At 34.3% G+C, this 18121-nt stretch overlaps 2 long non-coding RNA genes across 2 annotated transcripts; one reads left to right on the top strand and one right to left on the bottom strand.

The window, feature by feature from the left end:
- The first annotated feature begins 2098 nt into the window (after positions 1–2098).
- LOC117341689 lies at positions 2099–6042 on the top strand. Its single transcript, XR_004535703.1, has 4 exons — positions 2099–2530; positions 3162–3327; positions 3687–3818; positions 4539–6042. It is a non-coding gene; the product is annotated as an uncharacterized LOC117341689 (long non-coding RNA).
- Positions 6040–7806, bottom strand: LOC117341691. The gene is made up of 2 exons (XR_004535704.1): positions 7667–7806; positions 6040–6445 (listed from the first exon to the last, which is right to left on the bottom strand). It is a non-coding gene; the product is annotated as an uncharacterized LOC117341691 (long non-coding RNA).
- Between the last annotated feature and the right edge of the window lie 10315 nt (positions 7807–18121).

The raw sequence follows: 18121 nt of genomic DNA on the forward strand, positions 1-18121 counted from the left end.
GTACGGCTAAGGTTCCATGTATTCACATTAAAGTAGTTATTCTAACAAAAAGTAGCTCTCTATAAAACCTTCTTGTTATTTACTGAAAAAAATATTATAGTTATATTGAATCTGAATTGTTGTAATTAATTCAACATATGTATTGAGAAACGGATAAGCGTAAAGATAAACGAAACTGTTAATGTCCATGGTAATTGTTGTATACGTCTTATTTGGTTTTAATTCAAGTATTGTTTGACGTATTGTTATTTGTTATTATTCTATTTTGGTTCATTCTTTATCACAAATAAAATATAGAAGCTGCCAATCTACATGTCTCTTTTCCTTTATAGCAACAGACACACACGGGAAACCAGTGAAGTGCCAACGTACTTCTATATTAAAAGTAACTGAGATACAGGTTCGACAAGTACCTAGTAAACCTAATAAAAGACGGAACAATTATCTTGTTTTACACGACTTCTATTGATATTGTTGACTGCTATTGCGGTCAATCCATAATACAATTAAAATTTTAAATCATCACATTCATTCACAACACATTACCGAGAAGTATGAGAGGGAAAATACTCACTGAGGTCAAATGTAAAACCCTCACCATCTCCCTATTGGCGAGAAATGAAGAAGCTAGACAACATACCCTTGTTCCATCTGAAAGACAAAATCCATTTTGTATCACACATGGTGACTGTAGGCAATGAGATGACTTTAGACAGTGCGGTCACTGTAGACAGTGTGGTGAATATCTCAGTTTGAAATACCTATGTAATTAGAAATTCTGATCAATGTACTAGATATGCACCCTTGCATATTTGTCCTTACACATACACACACACACACACCTATATATATAGTATGCTTGTATTGTCGGTGAATTATTTTTGCAATTAAGGTAATGTGTACCCTAGCTTACGTCACCATAGCTTTGTGCGTGAGCAGGACGTATACCGTACACAGCGTCCTATGTACACCGTTGTAAACCACATATCATATTTTGTCACAACAGACATAACATTTTAGACCTGACTCTTAAATGGACATTTGCTCGGCCTTTCAGAACAGGCAATCTAATTAAAATCTAGATGGTCATTATCACAACGTTACATGAACATCTAACAACATCCCATAAGGGGTCACGTCAGAGTGACCTTTTGGATTAGCCAATCAAATGGCTACTTCCAGAATCTTGGAAGTGAATTTCATATGTCCGAATTAGCATGACTAGAGAGTGTATAGTCTGTCAATGTGTATCAAGTCATTTCGTCCCATAAAGCATATAGCTATATACTGTGCCGAAATGATTTGCTTCAGATGCATGCTGTGACGAAATGTTTTGCTTCGATGACATCGATAAAAAACTAATTCGCCCTGAAAGTGATATACACACATCCCAAAGGTCATCAGAACGTGACCCCATATGGGATGTTGTTAGATGTTCATGTAACGTAGTGATAATGACCATCTAGATTTTAATTAGATTGCAGAACAGGAAGCCTCCTTGTGAGCAGAAAGTCTGGTTATAACTTAGAGTTATCATTGTACATATATGTATACTTGTATACATTAGTGTCCATGAATTGACTTTGACAAACACGGAAGTAGTATCAGTCGTCACAATACAGGTAAGGCTATATTGATCTTCTATTGTGTACTACTCTTGAAACCTGTCTTGATTTCAATGATATTAATCAAACAACAATTACTGTAATCAAGAGTAAGACTAATGAAAAACAATATATGTTACCTTAGATGTACAGTTTGGAAAATGGTCTTAACTGTCTAATCTTCGTGAAATTTCTACAGTCTAGATATCAAAATTACATCTAGTTGTACATATCGAACTGTTTTAAGAGTGGATGTCAGCAAGCATCGAGCATTAGGTGGAAAGTGAAAAAAATAGATTTTAGAAAAAGTGACCTTAAATGTTAAATTATGTTATAATTGGTGGATATGAATAACAAAAATGGAATTTCAATCATGTCTGTGGCTCCGTATCCAAGCAATATGACTTCCTTAGTTACGGGCTCAAATAACACATCACCTACATCAAATTTTTAGAATTTAGAGTATCTCTGAATCCTAAATAACAGTGAGATTAAAGCGACTATTCGGGGAAGAAATAGGTCAAAGTTGAAAAAACGGCAAATCCATAAAGAAAATACACTCTTATGAAAAATTCTTATTGAAGTTTTGGCGATATGTAACCCCTAGAATTAAAAAATAATAATTTTCTGGGGAATCCTCTCACTGTCGAATGACGAGATAAAATGCAAATTTCCCGCTTTGGGCGCATGCGCAAGAATCTAGGCAAGTAGAACGTAAACATAAGCGGCAGAAACATGGCTTCCGAAGCCAAGAGATGTCGGCCTAGAATTGTAACGAGTTCGGCAACATAGCGACGTAAATAGAAATGGTCACAGGTCAACCCGATTATACGACTGGGGAAACAACCCACTAGATGGAAGACATTCAATGAAGAAAATAGTTTCTCTACAAACGAGCATGCAGCACGGATTCTTCTGGATAAGTGGTAAGCCCGTAGCCTGCGTAGGGTCAGTTCTATTCTATTGCCGCACATTTTATATCGTTATCAGAATGTAACTCGTAAATGTCCTTAATTTTGTTGACAAACAATGCATAAAGTATGTTGCTTAAGTGTAATGGTTATTAGTTTCAAGCAACATAAATGTAAATGATGTGTAGAATGAAGAGATAGACACATTCCACCGCCGTTTTATGGGGGCCCGTAAGGGGTAATTTATACGGGGTTTTTTTATTGTTCGCATATCACAGCTATAGGCTATATTTATGCCACTATCATTTTAATTATGAAAAATTATAAATTGATGTATGACTGATGATTAATGTCAGACCTATCAAGCTTACTGTTTTCTTTATTAAATACAAAATGGTGTATGTGTAAAGTTCAGTAGGACTTTCCTGACGACTATCATATTACATGTAGGCATATAGGCCTATATGTTTCAGATATACAGTTGACTCATAATATAAACGATTTGCAAATAATATTGGTGTATGGCTTCAAATACAAGTGCTGTTTTGTTCCATTCTTTGAAATGTGGTAAAAATTACGATTTGTGGGGAAAAGATTATCATTATAACTTAGCATGCAGTACATAATTATTTTTATATTTTTCAAGTGCACTTCATTGACACAAGAAGTTCATGCAGGTGAAGACATCCCGACACCAGCTTCTATGGGACCGCCATCACATGTGTGCACCCCTACACCAGTAACATCTACGCCTGCACATGCCCATAAAGAACCTATAGCTATAGATAGACCTCCGATGTCTCAGATATAGAGTAAGTTCTTGGATCTAACTATGTTGGATTTATAACCCCTCAAAATATACATTGATGTATCTTAATTTTTTTATTCAGTGTTCATCGTTCCGTGTTGAAGTAAACTGTAGCAGGTCACACATATATGACATTGTAATTCCATAAATGTTTTTACTATTTTGTTTTTTACAACATATTTTAACTGTTAGACCCAGCACCATATTGTATGGTAGGGTGAGCAGTCAAACATACTAAATTTATATTCTGTAATTATAAACATGCTCTGCTACTGCATGTCATGAATAAATAATACACCATTTCGGGCATATATATTTGTTTTTAAAAGAATTGTGTAATTTTTCATAAGTTTAATATTTCAGAGCTCAGTCATCACACTCGTCTGATTTATCTTGTGTGGAAGCATTACAATCAGACTCCAAGAGTAACATTAATGCCAGCTTGCTTTCCCATTACCAACAGAAGGCTAAAGAGGATGACACATCATTTATTGAGTAAGTATGTTGTGTTATTTTTGATGGTGTGTTCTTATTGCTATAATAATACATTTACTTGTATATATAGTAAAGAGGTATTGGTACGCCCAATTTCCCCGCAGGACATTATGTTCTGTCACCTGTCATCCTGCACACAGTCTGTAAATGGATGACCTTGCTGTCATTGTCATTCAAGGTCACACAGGTTTAACATCCTCAATAGTAAACTAAAAGGACATTTTTGTCAATAACCAGGAAACATATAATTATAACTGTAATATGCTGCTGTGGAGGAGTACTGGGGCGGCATCCGACGTCTGTCCCGCTGTCTTTCTGTCTGGCCATCCGGTGTCCACGTTTTACTTTAAACAACTTTTTCTCAATAACCAAGAGGCACAGGGACTTGATATTAGGCCTGTAGCATGCTGGTGTAAAAGGCTACCAAGTTTGTTCAAAATGAATGGCATTCATTCTATGTAATTTGGGTTAAATATAGGCTTAATCTTTAAAAAAAATGGTTTCTCACTAGCAGAGGCTCTGAAACCTAATTGTATGCTGGAAGTTAATTGTTATTGATAAACATAGCCTACTGTGATTTTGATAAAGCGGTAATCTTCATAGTATCTTCAGAAATAACTGAGATAACTTCAAAGTTGCTGTATAGCCAAGTGAGCGATACAGGTTCATTGGGCCTCTTGTTTAAATGAATTACATTGTACATTATCTTTTACTATCCAGTATACCTCAGACACATCAACCTGAACACTTGCCAATGACTGAAGATCCCATAGAAATTGAAGAGGTTGATGTTGATGATGAGCTTGCAGAGGATGAAGGAGACATTGTGGAAACAGACACTCAAAATGATAGTGTTGAAGAAAGGAAATCCATATGCTTCCAAAGTGCTCTGTTGTAACTCACGTCAGTTCGAATACCCACAACTTGTCAAAGAAAAGCATGTGGTGCAAATAGCATTCTCCAATGGAGATATGTTGGATGTGCAGTACAGTTTAAATAAATTGGAGCAGCAGCATTTGGTTCTAGTCCTGGATCCTCTGGTTCACCTACATTTTCGCAAAGGTCAAAAACTAGGCCTGGCTGACGATACACTAGCTGAAGAACTAAATTTATCAGTGGCTTTGGGTCCATCCTTCTGATTATATCCTAATATATAAAACAATTATTATAGAAAAAAAACCCATGTGGGTGGGAGTACTGTAGCATTCTAATGTATAAAAATAACTGTTTTTCCTTATTTTTGGTTTTTGAGTTGATACATTTTAATGCACTTATTAACTTATCTATTTTCCCTCAAATTTCATCCCAGATTTTTCTACTAAGGTTTTATTTAAGGTATGTATGCGTTTTTTGATAGTTTGTGGAAGTAAGTATGGTGTAAATGTGGTGTTCAATTTCAGAACATGTAGGAGGTAGGTGTTCACTTAATGGTGTATTGCAGGTGTTTACATTTCAGTACTAGTGTGTATTTGAGAGTGTTCACTTGACAGTAAATGCAGGTGTTCTTTCAACATTGTGTGTAGGAAGTGTTCAATTATCAGTTTGCAGGAAGTGTTCACTTATCAGTTTGTGTAGGAAGTGTTCACTAGCAGTGTGTATAGGAAGTGTTCACTATCAGTGTGTGTAGGAAGTGTTCACTTATCAGTGTGTGTAGGAAGTGTTCAATTATCAGTGTGTTTAGGAATTATTCACTATCAGTTTGTAGGAAGTGTTCAATTATCAGTGTGTGTAGGAAGTGTTCACTATCAGTTTGTAGGAAGTGTTCAATTATCAGTGTTTATACGAAGTGTTCACTTGTGAGAATGTGTTTGAGGTGCACGTGTGTACTAACATTGTGTGTAGTTATTATTAACTTATAATAACATTGTGTTCATAGATGGTTCATTCTGATAAATGTGTTAATCAAGTGTCTAGTTGCATATTTTTTTCAATATTCTGTGAACTAAAATGAAATACCCCCATGTGTAATGTAAATACCTACCTAGAGAAACAGGTCTTATAACCATACCATTCACTTGGTTGGTTAAAAATTAGGTGTTCATACACATATGGGAAGTATGCTTGATGTGTGAGAGGGTCTGTGCATTTTTGGTAAAATTTAACACTTTCAGTGAGTAATAGTATAAATTGTCTCCTGAATGCTTTGGTAAAATGTCTACTGTTCTTTTTGTCTGTGTACATGCCAAAGAAATATCAAAACAAAAAAAGATATGAAAAGAAATAATACAGTACTTTGTAATTGATTATCAACTAGTCAAAATAATTTGAATGATGAAGTAAATTGTGGATAACATTCATAAAACAGTAGCATACAGAAAGTCACACTACTAATATTACAAAAATATGATTATTAGCTTTGTATGATAGGAGCGCAAGGTTCATGTAGATCCCTTCTCCTTTGCTGTTGCAATGTCAGTACCCTGGCCCGATCCTCCTGCTGCAGCACAGCAACTGTACCACGTGCACCCCTTGGCCCCCTTCCTCTACCTCGCCCTCTCCATCCTTGGACTGCTGTCTGCCCCGAGACCCCTTCCTCGACCCCTTAGCCGTCCACAGGTTCCTCCCCTCCTCCTTAATCCCCTCCCCCTCCTTGGGGATGTATGGACTTGTGCATATTCATAATCTATCTGATGAGAAAGCAAGAAATTATTGTAAGAGCAAAACTGAAGGAAAAAGTTTACAATGCAATGCAACAGAAAAGTTTACTGATGAATTTTATATTGCTATGCATATCGAAGACAAAATATAAATACATTTGTATATACATGTATATTTGTATACATGTACATACTAATTCATTTATATATGTGTAACAATAGAAAACTAAAGAAATGTGCATGTTCAGCAACCAAAAGTAGGTATTCTAATACACTTCAGTTAACAAGATCACATAAGCCTGGTATGAAAATATGATTAGTCTATAGCTATATACGTATGCTCTATTTGGTATATTGATTATGTTTGGTGATCAATGACAGCAGCATCCCTTTAAATGGTAATGATGGGGGTAAGACTTTGGTATCAAAAGAATTCTTCAAGTGCAAAATTTAAATAATGTTATACATACAGCAGTACTATGCAAACTATTACAACTTTCCATGGGGGAACTCATTATTCAAAATTAAACATAATTGAAATTTATTCAACATATAGAGACAAATAAAATAACAATATAAAATGGCATATTTTGAGAGTTTCTTTTATAAAGAATCAATAGATCTTTAAATATACAAATAGTTTAGCTTTACTAATTGATAATAGTAAATTGAGCTGTCCAAAATTGGAAACTCCGTCCTAAACAGGGAGCTCGAGGTTGAATTGGCAATTCATTACATGAAGTTCTTCAAACTGATGAGAAAACAAAACACATATCGTCATGGAAGTAAGAATCTTGGAGCTAAGAGGCTTTGTCAATAGCCGTTATGTGCATGTGCATGTATACATGTATAACATATTGGTAATTGAAACGTTTCCCGGAGCTTCACTTCTGTCGAGAAATACATGTAGGTCTACATGCATGATATTTGATTGTTTAAATTACTGTAAGCATTCACCTCATCTACTCATATCCTGTTAAATCAATAACACTATGTCTTGATTGTTTTCTAATATATATATGCCTACACAACTATTTATTTAGTGTAAATGAATTGATCACGATATCACCGTTGAAGATGACATACATTAGATTACCCCACATTGGGCCCCATCTCTGCATCGGATTCCGATTCACACCGATTTCAGTTTTTATTGTTATTATTGCATGTATTAAGTCATATGAAAACAATCTTAAGGTATAAGTCCCACACATGCATCATATATGACATGTTAATTAAGTGTTTACGTACCGTGTTACTGCTTTGACTGCTTGATGAATCGGACATCTCTAAAAATTCACGTGTTTCTGTTGACGTTTTCTCACTGCCTCGTTTTCGAAATACCACGTGACTTATAAAAATAGATATGTGTTATATTAGGACAGGGCTTTTCCCGAATCTAAGTGGTCAAAACTGGACAATGCAAGCAGAACTTGACCATCGCATTGCTGTGATAGAACTTTTGGAAGACCATATAATGCATCTAGACTAAGTTTGTTTCCCCGAATAGTCGCTTTAAAGTATTTACAGCCACAATTTAATAATGGTGACCCCCCTTAATCATTTGATTAAAAAAAAAATATAATTGGCATTATTTACAAACTGTTGCTATGGTAACCTGAATACAGCAAGGAATTCTAACTGAAAAAATATCAAAATATGACAAAGTTTGGTTGACCTTAGTTGGAATCTACAACCATACATGGAGTATTGCATATGGTTTTCTTTTCATTAGATGTCTACAGGGTAAGTTTAAAAAATAAAATTGGCTGGCAACTTAGAGGCGCTTTTGGTATAATGATTCGAACTTTCCCATTTTGTTCATGATTTCTGACATTTTCAGCACATTTTTTCTCGCAAAACAATGTATATATATATATAAATTGAACTTTTTAACCACATTTTAATTCATCTCCTTAAAAAGAAGTAATGAATGGACATTTTCAATGATACAATTATTATGAAATTAAAAAAAAACCGGTTTATTTGCATTTTGGTTGCCATGGCAACCACTTATTTATTTAGAAAAAAAGCACTTACAGTTCTTTTTTGTAATAATTTTGAATCAAAGAAATGAACTCTTCTCTCACTGATTCAATGTTGAACACTTCAACAATTTTTACTTTGACACATTTTGATATGGTCACCAAAAATATTGAAGTTGCAGATATTATCAAAAAATAGTAATACTTAGCATAGAAGAAAATGAAAGAACACAAAGCTGAAATCAAAAGTGTCATTATGAAAGTTGCTGTTGTTCCTAATGACTGTAACTTAACTAAATTGATATGTAAGGTTGATTTCTTCTACAGACTTTATAATGTTGACAAATTAGGCCTACTGGGGTATTAAAGACACAAGTCACATTTGTGACAATTGCATAAGAAGAGTTATCCCCCTTTTTGAACAACTTCTCAGTGGATTTCTGGCCATGAATACTCTGTTTCTCCACCTTTTTCCCAGAAACAGTATAAGTATTGACAAAGTATACCTATATAGTATGGCTTTCAACTTCAAAATATCTTGTCCTTGCCTTTATGAGGTAATGAGGTATACCACACTTTATTTTTAGGTCACCTGAGACAAAGTCCCTAGTGACCTACATGTATTCTAATCGCCTTTTGCCATCCTTGTCCGTCTTCCAACAGTAAACAAGCTACATTTTCTACTTCTCCAAAACTGCCAAAGGCAGGAAGCTTTCATGATCAAAGGTCAACCAAAATTGTGAATTATATATGGTCATCCCCCCCCCCCCCCCCCCCCCAGGGGCCTGAGAAACATAATCGAAAAAGGGTCAAATCAACTAAAATTAAAAAAAAAATTCTCAAGACAGAAATAGGGTAGAATCAAAGACTCTTCATAGGTGAAAGTGTCTGAGGTACTTAACCAAAATAATGAATTTCATGACCCTTGAGTCTCACTTTTACCCCTGAGGAGAGGTAATATTTACTATAGTTTATATAGGAAAATCACATGTTTTACTATCATTTGTTTGATTTCTATTGAAATTCATTCTAACTTGGTAATGGTTAACATTATCAGCTTTGGATGACAGCTTGATGGTATGTACATGTTTGGCCTGACTGACCCCCTTGGCTGATGGGTGGAGTCCAAAAGGGTTGAATAAACTAAAATATTGCAAAACTCTGGTGACCATTAAGGACCAAGGACCTTGTTTATGAAAAAAAAGCAATGTGAATGGATTTCAGGCATGATAGTTTTTATTGTAATGGCTGCATCCATGGTTGTGAAGTATTGGTTTTTGTTTAGAGATGGAAAAGACATTCATTTTCCTGTAATTAGAGTAAAACCCAATATTACATGAATCATAAAGTGACTTTATCGCAGATATACCTCAAATGTGTCAAAAACTAAAGTATTGTTTAGTAATCAGTGGTCACTGGACAGAAATTCACATTAATTTGGCATTTGACCTTAAAGTCAAGGTCAACATTATCATTGGGTGATAAAAGTACTAGTATATAGAAGCTTAAAAAAATATTAATCAGTGATTGTTAATTTGAATTGCTGTACATTCCAAATTTGTAAGTGTATATAACAGTATAAAACAGAAAAGCATTCCTGCTGAGTACCCAGAAATAATCCCAGACTCTACCTCCCGAGTCCATATTTATGTATGATAGTATCCATTTACAGGTGAAATACCTCTGCAAATTGTATGTCTATCATGCTACATGTACACCTCTGGGTGTAAATGCATTGAAAAAATAAGCAATTAAAATATCTGTACACATCCCTTGCTCTGAGTGAATTTGGTTCCTGCAGTCTGTAAAACCCTCTTGGTTGTGAAAATTAATAGTTTGGGTAAATATGTTTTATTACTTTGCAGTCAAATTCAACCATATTCAATATTTGTTCCATGTACGTCTTCTTAGACACCAATGATTAGAAGATGTCAGCCATTTCTGGCACATTTTGTTTATAATAACTCTTCGATTGCAGATAATCCTACTATTCAAATGAACATACACTGTATGTCAAAACAATTTTAATTCTGTTACTGGGATGAATATGTTAGATTTTGAAATAGCTATCCGAAAAAAGATGTGCAGGTTATTTTGGCCTTATGTGATTTTTTCCCTTTTTTTTAGGTTTTTTATGTGGTTACCATGGTTTTCACAGGTCTGAAAAACAGAGAAGAATAAGTTTACTAATTTTTAACGACTGTATTATGATTGGAAATATTGTACAGATTACAATTATGTATACTTTTGTATAGTTAATATTACAGGAATAACCGGTTGTTACAAATATTTAAAAAACATGTGCCTAAAATATTTTTTTAGAATTAGGAACTTTTACTGATTACTGCTGAGCAGCAATTTCCTCACAATTTCACTGTCATTTTAGTTTACCATCGAAGGGAAATTCTATACAAACATTATTTTAACCGATTCCCATGTCTAAAAAGAAGTTCATGCCTTTTCAATTACCATAACTGTCTAGAATGCTGTGAACTGTGGTATCCATCTTTCCATGTAAACAATGAACTTTTTGTACCTTTCACCAAAGAGTTCCAACAGGGGAGATAACTCGTCCCTCTCAATAGCTTAGATTAAATGGTAGTAATACTAAATCCTCTTTTTTTACAATCTACAACCTCGATGAAGCTAATGATTATATATTATATTTTCTGTACTTAATGTTGCATTATAATCAAAGGAAAAATTGGCTGGCAAATGATTAAGAAAAAAAATATCAATACTTTTATCACCTGATATCCCTGTTTAAATAGGTAGTATATGGGACAATTTATATTATACGGGCTAAAAGTTTTGATAGATGTTATACTTTTCAGTCTAAAATTATTATATGATATGACTAAGTAACTATAAACTTAAAAAGTAAAAAAATGTAAAACCAGAAATTTATAATAAATTAATTTCTTTAAATATTGTAATATCCCACTGAGTTTGATTGGGTTTTTTAAAGCCTTGTCGGTTTCCATGGCAACGGTGATAACTTTGATACTTGATACCTATTTTCTTGCATGATATTACATTTAGACCAACATATGTAAATTTGAAGCATTTTGGTAATTTTGACACTTTCCATATTTTGCCAAAATTGCTCGATGCTTGCTGACATCCACTCTTAAATAGTGATATAAAATATATAAGAAGGTCTTATTGTATAATATTATCTTGACACGACAAATATGCGGGGGAAGACTAATGTTGCACCGTCATTTAGACTACATAGCTTCCCTTGCCGTACGGTAAAATAAGGAATACCTTATCAACGTGTCTACCGAACAGATAATCACCACATCAATTCAAGTGACCGTCCGTTTTAAGGTAGGTGTTAGGCATTATAAGGTTAACTATAATTCTTCAAATTATACTATTAATGTACAATTCAAAACACACAAAAGCCTTAAATGTTGAATGCATTATAGAAGCATTTACACAGTAATACTTATATTTAATATTACATCCGTAGCATTTTACTCATTATGGTTATTTGTCCAATAAATTACTTATACAAATATAATATATTTCCTGTAAATATGAATGTCTAAATATGATGCGTAAAAAGGACGTACACAACACAATCCATAGCTTATACCATATAAACAACGTTAAGCTATTCGTAGTGTGTATACATTATTGATTGCTAAAAACTCCCGACATTGAATGGTTCCTAATTACAAATCATTAATTTTCCATACCCGCTCTATATGCTCTGAAATGGTAATAATAATGTCAAATGTTGTTATTACGCATTTGATAGCTTCATATTACATGTAAATTAGGTCTTTTTTCTAAGCATTGGTAGACACATTGAACCAACATTTAGTAAATGTTAGATTTTTTTTATTTGATAAGGAATTCAGAAGATTAGCGGAGTACGTGTCAATAAATAAATGCCTCGTTTTTCATTGTCATAGTATAGTTATGTACCAAAGGAGATGAATTCTTCAGGTACATTTCTCACTCTCAATTTTAACGGCATCGTTTCTAGAATAGAGCTCAATATACAAGATTCGTGATTAAGAACAGAATCTTACTAATAGTTTTTTTTTTTTTCAAAAACGCACTTATGATTTGTAAGGTTTGATATCAAAAATCACCCAAATGTCAGCTGTAATCACTTCCAACAAATCAGGGAAAAAAATGTCATCTTATATTAATATTACTGTTTTACAATGATGCACCGTCTCATATTATTATGTTATGCTGTGACATAATAGACAATATTTCAACTAAACAATCAGACATTTTTTCACGTTTCCACAAAGTGTCAAATTTAATCTGTGGCGGATAACATACAGCAGCTACGTAGTCACAATTAGGTACGTAATAGGAACAAGTCATCTGACCTCATTGGCGTCTTTTTTATATATCCAATGATAATATAAAAAATGTCCGTTTTATGTACAAAGTGAAAAGAATACTAAGATGATATTACCCAATACTTCTGAAGAAATAGTGATAACAAACTTCAAATGTCAAAATCCAAGATGACTGCCTCTTAGCCATTTTGTTTTTTTCCAATCTATCTCAAAATTAATGTGCACAACTAGGGACCAAGGGTAACCTACTTACCAAGTCTTAAGAAATATCCTTTTATACTTCTCAAAAAATAAGGATATTGTCCTGATCAGAATCAAAATTGAATGTGATAAAATAGGGACCAAGGGGAACCAACATGATTTTTAAAAGATAGTGATAACAAAATTCAAATGTCAAGATCCAAGATGGCCACCTGTCAGCCCTTGTGTTTGCATGGTAAAATTCAATTTTCCGCCTTATTTCAATTTTTCTATTTCAAAATCGCAATTCTGATATTTTAAAAAAGACAGAAAATGTTATCGAAGTTGCAATTTTCTGATGTATACTTGAGGAGCTTCTTGTGATATTTAGAAATAAGAAAGGCAACTGGTAAGGCTTTAAATATACAGGTACAATACCAGCACATGTTGAGGTGGCTAAATTGCCAAACTACAACGCATGCTGGTTAATGTTGCATTTATAATTAAAAAGAACAAAAAACATCATGTTTTAATATAAATTCAATATTTAATGATTTCCCGGTTAGTTCTGTTTGTTATTTTGATCGGATTTTAATGTTAGGTGTCCAACGTCTTTATCGGGATGTTTTCGTCGTTCCTCGTGTTCTCGCGTGGTCACGTGACCGGCACGAAGGACTACATTAACACTTGGTCGGTAAATATGGCCAGAGCACCCGACCAACGTATTTTGTCGTACAAACAAATATGATACACTTATTCATCGTGCTAAGAAACCGAGAAAAAGTGCTGTACATTCTTCTATTTATTCAAGTATGGTTACATAACGGCGTTATAAACTGGTGTTAATTGAAGAAATGCCGATTAATTGACTACTTTTTAAGTAATTTTGACGATGTTTGTCATTTTCGTAAGAATGTACAGCACTTTTCGTTGCTCTCATACAATTACCTTCACGCTCGTACCTGTTTCATAAGTATTGGTGTAGGGTGTAGGGTAGTCGGGTGCTCTAGGACGATTCAAGTGTTAATGTTCATTCTCCAATATTGGAACTCTTCAGTGTTTTAAGTATCGAAATCGGCATATAGAAACGAACAAACGTTAATAAACGAATGCAATGGATCGTAATTAATTCAATTAATTATTTACAGATTATTTCCAAAGACATAAGGTATAGTTAGAAATGTTCGGCTGTACACATGCAAGTTTGTAAATTCGTCACTGTGATGAAACCACCGTCCTCGTCGTTGCCATGACAGCCGATCGAAGCTGCGATCACGAATGCACTGACAAAGTGAAAGTTGGAAGTATTTTTCGCAACATGCGGTTTAAACTTAAAATTACAATCACACCTCATATTGATTTGGGTTGTTTAATCATACCCGATCAATTAAATTATCAGAAAACTAACAAAAACATTAAAAAACACCGAATGAAGCCTTCGTGTCAGGCAGTGCAGACACAACGCGGGATCTGTAAACAATGTGACGTCATTGGAATGTACAAGTTGCAACAATGTACAACAATGTATATTTTACATGAATACACTAATGAGCAACAAAACGGGACGCAACATTAACCCACATGCGAAAGCATCAATTCATCAACGTTTTATTGCAATAGCATTTTGCCTGATAGTGTCTGTTTATACATATATATAGGACCGCAGTGACAGAGTAGTTAAGGTGTCCCGAAACGTTATCACTCTCCATCTTCCTCTGGGTCACGAGTTTGAATCCAATGTGGGGCAGTTGCATGATTCTGACCATTGGCCAGTGGTTTTTCTCCGAGTAATCCGGCTTTCCTTCACCTCCAAAACCTGACACATCCTTAAATAACATATGCTATTAAAAGGGCATTGAACAATAATAACCAAGCCAAATGTCTGTATATAGATAGTCCACCTGATTAAAGCTTTTGGTGTTGACTGAAATGTGGTAAACATGCTCTATGTTCTCAGTCTTTTAAACCGAATAAAAGATGATTATCTGGGAACCTAAGGAGAATCCCTCCAAATAGTAAGTTTGTTTGCAACTTTGAATATGTTGGATTTTTTCATGGACAGCTTGAACTTTTCAGCTTTTGGTAAACTGATCGGACACCTTTGGAGTAGAGCAACTGTTTATACATTCAATTCAGGAAATTTTGCATTGAAAATAGGTATTGTCGTGTAAATTGTCCCAACATTTGCAAGAGTAACCTTGTAGTTATTCGTGAATACATCATAAAAAACATACTGGATGTCTGTCATTTACATACTATCTGGGATCCAGGGCCTTTAAATTAGGGGTTAATTGTTTTGCCTAACCAGAAGTTTCCAGATCTGTGAACCGATTTTGTTTTTCGTCCCACCTATTTTTACATTGACAAATACAAATTTGTTATCTAGGCCTAGTATTGTTCCTTTTAATTGATTTAATCATTGAATTGTCTTTCAATTCCTGCAAAAATAATCACGTTCTACTGTTGAAATCCTCTTGTAATCAAATAATCATAGTCGTAACCCCGTAATTTATAACCTAATCTTTGAGATTTGACACGTAACCGTTTGCTCAGTAATACATTGTAATGCAAAAAAAAAATAAAACTAATAGTACTGTTTGGTTTTTAAACAGACGGCACATAATGTGTGTACACCATGATCGGCTGTGACTTTATTCCAGACGGATATGAAACAGCACATGCTGTCATGTGTAGAATATGTGGATATGCATTATCAATATTATGTTTTGTTAATGAGCTACTGTGGAACAAAGAAGGTATATGTAACCCCCTGTGCAGTTTTTCTATCCCTCTATCGTTCTATAATAGTTCAGTGTCAAGCTATATTACGAATTTCTAGTACAAAGGACCTTATATTATCCCCGTGTCACACCTGAGATATATTTTGTCCTGTTCTATCAGCTTGGACATATCTGTTCTGCTCCTAGCGTAGAAATTACATAGAGTTTCAGAGAGCTAATATTCTGGAGTTCTCAAAATCTACATCCTGCCCCTTTTTGAGTAAGTAATTTTGCAGATTGATTGTTACAGTGCACCGTCCCTCTACACAAATCTTTTTTTTTTGTCAATATTTAGTCGGGTCGTCTGCCGAAATCGTGCCATATTTGTCAACAAGCTGAGTCACCGAGATGCATTCTATAGGTACCCGACGTGATGTAAAGCGGGAGGTCAACTATTTGCACTCGTATGTTGGCTTTAAAATGCTTTTAACAATATGTCAGGATGGTGTGCGTTTCAAGTTTGTGAATGCGTATTGAAGGCCTGGGCTATATTACATCCTAGGTTCATAGGGGTCACCACGTGGCCCTTATTAATCAAGTAAATGCAATTCTGTCCTAGGTGCGACAATAATGGCTGCGTGACTGGAGCCGTGATTTCCTGCGAGATCGTTGTGAACATGTTTATGATTCATTCACACACTTACGGAATTTATTCGAAGTTGAGGTGTAGGATACTAGAGTGATACTAAAGTGACATAGATAGGATGCACTGAAGTTAAATAAGAGGTTAAATTTAATGTAGTAAACTACAGTGGTAAGGAAATTAGATATAATGTAGGATACTACAGTGGTAAGGAGGTTAAATATAATGTAGGATACTACAGTGGTAAGGAGGTTGAATATAATGTAGGATACTACAGAGGTAAGGAGGTTAAATAGAATGTAGGATACTACAGTGGTAAGGAGGTTGAATATAATGTAGGATACTACAGTGGTAAGGAGGTTATATAGAATGTAGGATACTAGAGTTGTAAGGAGGTTAAGTATAATGTAAGATACTACAATGGTACGGAGGTTAATGTAGGATACTACAGTTGTAAGGAGGTTGAATATAATGTAGGATACTACAGTTGTAAGGAGGTTGAATATAATGTAGGATACTACAGTTGTAAGGAGATTAAACATAATGTAACATACTACAGTGGTAAGGAGGTTAAATAGAATGTAGGATAATAGAGTGGTAAGGAGGTTGAATATAATGTAGGATACTACAGTGATAAGGAGGTTATATAGAATGTAGGATACTAGAGTGGTAAGGAGGTTAAATAGAATGTAGGATAATACAGTGGTAAGGAGGTTAAATATAATGTAGGATACTAAAGTGGTAAGGAGGTTAAATAGAATGTAGGATACTAAAGTGGTAAGGAAGTTAAATAGAATGTAGGATACTACAGTGGTAAGGATGTTATATAGAATGTAGGATACTACATTGGTAAGGAGGTTAAATAGAATGTTGGATAATACAGTGGTAAGGAGGTTAAATAGAATGTAGGATATTGCAGTGGTAAGGAGGTTAAATATAATGTAGGATACTGCAGTGGTAAGGAGGTTAAATAGAATGTAGGATACTAAAGTAGTAAGGAGGTTTAATAGAATGTAGGATACTAATGTAGTACGGAGGTTAAATATAATGTAGGATACTACAGTAGTAAGCAGGTTAAATATAATGTAGGATACTACAGTGGTAAGGAGGTTAAATATAATGTAGGATACTACAGTTGTAAGGAGGTTAAATATAATGTAGGATACTACAGTGGTAAGGAGGTTAAATATAATGTAGGATACTACAGTGGTAAGGAGGATAAATATAATGTAGGATACCATAGTGGTAAGGAGGTTAAATATAACGTAGGATACTACAGTTGTAAGGAGGTTAAATAGAATGTAGGATACCATAGTGGTAAGGAGGTTAAATATAATGTAGAATACTACAGTAGTAAGGAAGTTAAATATAATGTAGGACACTACAGTGGTATGGAGGTTAAATAGAATGTAGGATACTATAGTGTTAAGGAGGTTAAATATAATGTAGGATACTAAAGTAGTAAGGAGGTTAAATATAATGTAGGATACTAATGTAGCAAGGAGGTTAAATATAATGTAGGATACTAAAGTAGTAAGGAGGTTAAATAGAATGTAGGATACTAATGTAGTAAGGAGGTTAAATATAATGTAGGATACTACAGTGGTAAGGATGTTAAATATAATGTAGGATACTACAGTGGTAAGGAGGATAAATATAATGTAGGATACCATAGTGGTAAGGAGGTTAAATATAACGTAGGATACTACAGTTGTAAGGAGGTTAAATAGAATGTAGGATACCATAGTGGTAAGGAGGTTAAATATAATGTAGAATACTACAGTAGTAAGGAAGTTAAATATAATGTAGGACACTACAGTGGTATGGAGGTTAAATACAATGTAGGA

The sequence above is a fragment of the Pecten maximus genome, chromosome 14 (genome assembly GCF_902652985.1).
Source record: "Pecten maximus chromosome 14, xPecMax1.1, whole genome shotgun sequence".
In the NCBI taxonomy this organism is placed as follows: Eukaryota; Metazoa; Mollusca; class Bivalvia; order Pectinida; family Pectinidae; genus Pecten; species Pecten maximus.